Source organism: Suricata suricatta, chromosome 12, assembly GCF_006229205.1.
Source record: "Suricata suricatta isolate VVHF042 chromosome 12, meerkat_22Aug2017_6uvM2_HiC, whole genome shotgun sequence".
In the NCBI taxonomy this organism is placed as follows: domain Eukaryota; kingdom Metazoa; phylum Chordata; class Mammalia; order Carnivora; family Herpestidae; genus Suricata; species Suricata suricatta.
Window position 1 is genome coordinate 10,588,601 of NC_043711.1, and position 6,090 is coordinate 10,594,690.

At 41.1% G+C, this 6,090-nt stretch overlaps 1 pseudogene; it reads left to right on the forward strand.

Moving 5' to 3' along the window:
- The window catches only part of LOC115274365, a 6,591-nt pseudogene extending 4,605 nt beyond the window's left edge, over positions 1-1,986 (forward strand).
- Positions 1,987-6,090: the final 4,104 nt, after the last annotated feature.

Sequence of the window (6,090 nt, forward strand, 5' to 3'; positions counted from 1 at the left end):
GATGTTCAATTGGCAGGACACTACTGTAACCAGATTAATAAAGTACAAGAGGTACACAGTCTGGACAAGGGACTCCTTGTGTCTTGAACTTTAAGCAGCTGTGAGGCCACATGGTTCTACAAAATTCAGAGCTATTACCTTTGGTCCATTCTCCTTAACACGCTGGCTTCTTTCTGGGCCTAGATTTTTCTGGGAAAAACAAAAGCACTTCCTCAGGGCCTTTCACTTGGTGGACCTTCTGCCAGTTTCCAGGCAGTTTTCTCCCTTCTTTCAGGTCTCTGCCCAAATGTCACCTTCTTAGCCAACCTTGACAAACACCCAGCATAACACCTCATCCATTCTCTTCTTTTACTTGCTTTCACTGCCTTCATAACCTCTGCCTCCATCTCAGGATTATTTATTTTTACATATGCATATATCCTATCACCCTCACTGAATATTGGGTAATTTTTCTGTTCAGCATCTTCTACTTTATGATCTGGAAATGCTGAAAACATGACTGAAGCTCTATATATGCCTCAAATGCATGAAATAATTTCTTATTAAAAATATAGAAGACCTAGTCTATTGGAGAACATCGGATGCTGGGATGAGTTTCCTAATCAGAGAGGAAATAGGAATCACCCAAAGGACTCAGATCCACTCAGAGTGGATGGACCTCGAGGGTGTCATGCTAAGTTAAATAAGTCAGACAGAGAAGGTCGAATACCATATGTTTGCACTCATAGGTCTAACAAGACAAACCTAACAGAAGACCATAAGGAGGGGAAGGGGGAAAGAGCGCTGGGGAGAGTGAGGGACACAAATCATGAGAGACTCTTGAATACTGAAAACAAACATTGGACTGAAGGGGGAGGGGTAGGGAGGGAAAGGGGTGATGGTCATGGTGGGGGGCACTCATGGAGAGAAGCCCTGGGTGTTATATGGAAACCAATTTGACAATAAACTATTATTTAAAAATATTAAAATACCTTTCTTAACTGGAAAATGCAACATGTGAGCCATGTCTATTTATGCGAAAATTAGTCATGTTATTTTCCCTGTGTTGGTAGTTACCTTCACCAAATGGACCCAGGAAACAATTCAGGAACTTCTTATGGGGTTTTCAGAAGAACCAGAACTACAGCCCCTCATCTTTGGGATTTTTCTCTCCATGTACCTGATCACTGTGTTTGGGAACCTGCTCATCATCCTGGCCATTAGCTCTGATTCTCACCTCCACACGCCCATGTACTTCTTCCTCGCCAACCTGTCCTTTGTGGACATCTGCTTCACCTCCACCACCATCCCAAAGATGCTGTGGAACATCCAGACTCACAGCAAAGTCATAACCTACACAGGTTGCATCACACAGATGTATTTTTTCCTATTCTTTGCAGGATTAGAAATCTTTCTCCTGACTGTGATGGCCTATGACCGCTTTGTGGCCATCTGTCACCCCTTGCACTACATGGTCATCATAAACCCCAGGCTCTGTGGACTGCTTGTCCTGGTGTCCTGGGTCCTGAGTGCCTTGAATTTCTTGTTACGAAGTATAATGGTGTTGCCGCTGTCCTTCTGTACAGTCTTGGAAATCCCCCACTTTTCCTGTGAACTCAATCATATGATCCAACTTGCCTGTTCTGACACCTTTCTAAATAACATGGTGATATATTTTGCAGGTATGTTGCTGGGTGGAGGTCCCTTCATTGGGATCATTTACTCTTACTCTAAAATAGTTTCCTCCAGACGTGGAATGTTGTCAGCTCAGGGCAAATTAAAGCATTTTCCACCTGTGTGTCTCACCTCTCGGTTGTCTCCTTATTTTACTGTACTGGCCTGGGAGTGTACCTTAGCTCTGCTGCCACCCAGATCTCCCACTCAAGTGCTGTAGCCTCGGTGATGTACACGGTGTTCACACCCATGCTGAACCCCTTCATCTACAGCCTGAGGAACAAAGACATAAAGACGGCTCTCAAAAGAATCATTGGGGTTCCAGAGATGTAAGAGCCAATCTTCCTGGGGCTAAAGACCTGTCGTGTCCATGAGTGCAGGGCTCAGAGCCTCAGAGAAGGAACTGCTCTTCCTTGAATAGACTGCTGAGGTAGAATCTGCTCCTTCTATTTTTCTCCGGGAATTTCCATTTGTTTGATCTCACCATTTCTATACATTTACGTAACTGACTTAATTAAGCTTCAGATCTGTCTGATACACAGTTTCTCCTCTGTCCATTTCCATATGTCTCTAATGTATTCCTCAACCATGGTACACAAATGTCTAGAATTTTCTGTATCTTACAATGGGCACATTGGGTTTCTTTCTTTTTTTTCATTCCAAGATTTTATTTAAATTCATGTCAGTTATCATATAATGTAGATTTGGTTCCAAGAATAGACTTTAGTGATTCATCACTTACATACAACATGTAGCACTCATCACAAGTGCCCTCCTTCATGCCCATCACACATTTAGCCCATCTTCCCACTCACCTGCCTCCAGCAACCCTCACTTTGTTCTCTATCATTAAGACTCTCTTATGGTTTGCCTCTGTCTAGTTTCTATCTTATTTTACTTTTCAGAAGTTGGATATCTTAAAATATCTTCATTTCAAATGACTTCTACCATGCCAAGTAAATTTCCCCTAGATTTCCCAAAAGAATAATATGAGTTGTATTCCTCATATGGAAGAAAACTACACCTGGCCACTAAGCCCTTTACAAAGCTCTATTGTCCAGGAGAATTCAAAACCACACTGTTCCCCTTGAGTCTGTCAATCATATGGTAGCATTACCTTAACTACTTTTCCTGAGAATTTGGGCTCTAACAGTGTTCCATTTAAGCCTCAGACTATTGACATCGATGTCTAAACTAGAAAACCTAAGTACTCACTTACGCCCATGTGCACGTGGACTTTCAACGGATACTTCCCTTACCAGAGCCTATGCTGTGACTGTATTGGCCCTTGGGTTCTTATGATTCCAAGGCACACCTCAGCGACACCCATCTGAGAACTCTAAACGAACAAGGTTTATTACTCATAGGTTTAGAAGGAACAGGCAGAAAGGTCTGGAGGGGCAGTAGAGAGATTCAGAAGGAAGGAGAGAAAGGCCACAATGGGAGCCCTACCTTTATTGGGGTCTATGGTCAGAGTGGGTATGGGTTGGCAGGTCTCCTCTTTATTGAGACATTTAAAACATAAGAGTTTAATTCTGGCACAGAAATGGAAAAGCAGGGTCACTCATGTATCGGTACGTAGGTTTTCCAGGGCTTTCTGAAGCAGTGCTTCAGGCTGGGGCAGCCCGGGTACTTGTCTGGTAAGTGTATCACACACCTGACAATGATGTCATTATACCACATGGTTGTCTTTGAAATCGATGCCTCAGAAATCAAAAGCTTAATTTCAGGCACATACTCTATAAACATGCCACTGTGCTTTATAACTATTTTCCTTGTTTTATGCTATTATTCACCTAGGTGTCTAGAATGCCTACTATAACCAAAAATTGATTATCAAATATAGATCTCCCAGTGGAGTGTACTTAGAAACACAAATTTGAATAAATAGATGGACCTAATATATTCTTAGTGTCACAGATGACTGTAAATATGAGATTGCATTTTCTTTGGGTTAATACCAAGTAGTGAGATTACTGGATCACATGGTAGTACTTTTTTTTTTTTTTGAGGAATGTCCATACTGTTTTCCACAAGCTGCCCCAGTTTGCATTCCTAGAGCAGTGTGCAGGGTTCCTTTTCTCCATATCCTTGCCAGCACTTATTGTTTCTTGTGTTTTTGATTTTAGCCATTCTGACAGGTGTGAGGTGATATCTGGTTTTGGTTTTGATTTGCATTTTTCTGCTGATGAGTGATGTTGAGCATCTTTTTATGTATCTGCCATCTGTATTTCTTCTTTGGATTAAAGTCTCCTCATGTCCTGCAGCCAGTTTTTAATTGAAATGTTATTTTTGGGGGGTTGGCTTGTATAAGTTATTTATATATTTTGTATATTTATCCTTAATTGGATACACCATTTGCTTATATCTTTTCTCATTCAGTAGGTTGGTTGTCTTTTGTTTTGTTGATGGTTTCCTTTGCTGTGAAAAAGCTTTTATTTTGACGTAGACATTTACATCAAACAACATGGATGGATCTAGAAGGTATAAAGCTAAGTGAAATAAGTCAGTCAGAGAAACACAAATACCATATGATTTCACTCTTAAGTGGAATTTAAGAAATAGAACAGAGAAATAAAGAAAAAAAGACAAAAAGCAAGACTCTTAAATATGGGGAACAAAATTGTGGTTCCCAGAAGGGAGGTGAGCTGGGGATTGGTGACATAGGTGATGCAGATTAAGAGTACACTTATCCTGGGGCACCTGGGTGGCTCAGTCGGTTAAGCATCTGACTTTGGCTCAGGTCATTATCTCACGGTTTGTGGGTTCAAGACCCGTGTCGGGCTCTGTGCTGAAGCTAGCTCAGAGCCTGCAGCCTGTCTTCGGATTCTGTGTCTCCCTCTCTCTCTCTGACCCTCTCATGCTCATGCTGTCTCTCTGTCTCTGAAAAATAAATAATAAAGATTTAAAAAATTAAAAAAGAGTACACTTATCTTGATGATTACCTAGTAAGGTTTAGAGCTGCAGAATCAATGTATTGTACACCAGAAACTATTATAAAACTGTATGTTAATTACCCTGGAAATAAAAACAATTTAAGAAATACAAGGAAACAAAATGTCAAAATACCCATATTGTAACTATCCGAAGTACTTCTTTTTCATGCTGTGCATCTAGTTATTAAAGCCTAGAATGTTGGTGTCCACAGCTTAGGGGGTTTATTCATTGGGATACAGGAAGCTTAGTGTTTTCTATGTTTTATCACCAAATTGTGTTCCTGTTTCTGCTTGAAAACTTCCAATGTTACCTGCTAATATGACTCTCTCTGTTGTTACACAAAATAATTCCTTTTCCTAGCAGTTGTCACAAATGCTAAGAGATGACTTATGAGCAATGTCAGCCACATCCATTTCGTGACTCCTTCCTGCACTGAAATCTCTTCCACCTGCATGACCAGAGGATGCCTCACAGGAGAGCTGGATGTCCTGACAGTTGTCTGATTCATGGTCACCAGTTGTGCATAAATGTGCATGTCTTTCAAAAGCTCCCAGTTACCCAGAAGGGAGGCCATGCTTAGTCACTTGTTCACAAAGTCATTGGAAATAAACTAGGTTAGCAGAATGATAATGACCATGCACCTTAATTTTCAGATCATATGCCACAAATAAAAAGCAGCACATCTTCCGGGGCCCCTAGGTCACTTAGGTAGTTAAGTACCCAATTCTTGGTTTCAGATCAGGTCATGATCTCACAACTGATGAGATCGAGGCCCACATTGGACTCTGTTGCAGACCACATGGAGCTTGCTTGGGATTCTCTCTCCCTCTCTCTCTGTCCTTCCATCACTCACACACACACCCTCTCTCTCTCAAATAAATAAATAAACTTTAAAAAGGCAGCACATCTTCTAATTGCCTCAGGTCTGTTCGCTTGGGTTATTGTGTCAGTCAGCTATTGATGTGTAGCAGCTGTCCTTGTCAAATAAGGTATCATAATACCTTTACAATGAAATGTAATTATATGCTGGGGAGAGGTTCTGATCCCTGCTGGGCTTCTCATGGGTCTGGAGTCAGGAGTGAATCTCTACGTTGTGTTCTAAGGCTCATCCATGGTGTTGCATTTGTCTGTAGTGCTCTCCCATCTTCAGCCAATATGGGCTCTTTTGCCAACATTTGTACAGGGAGGTTGATCTTCTACTTTAGAAAAAAATTGTTTATCATGGAATTTACTTAAATGTAATCCCGTTGATTATGTCAATTCCTTTGTTTACTAAAACCTGTCTTTCTCCCCCATTAGAAGTTCTCTCTCCCACCTCTCTTAAGTGAAAATCAGCTACCTGTGCTCTAGATCCTAAGTGAAAAGGGATAAGTGAAAAGCAGTATACTAAAAAGCCTTTCATTTCAATTATTTTCTTACTGTTGAGGATGAGTACATTTGTGGGGTTCGTCGACACTGACTTTCTCTACTCCAAATTGTGCCATTTCTATGCTTTTGTTG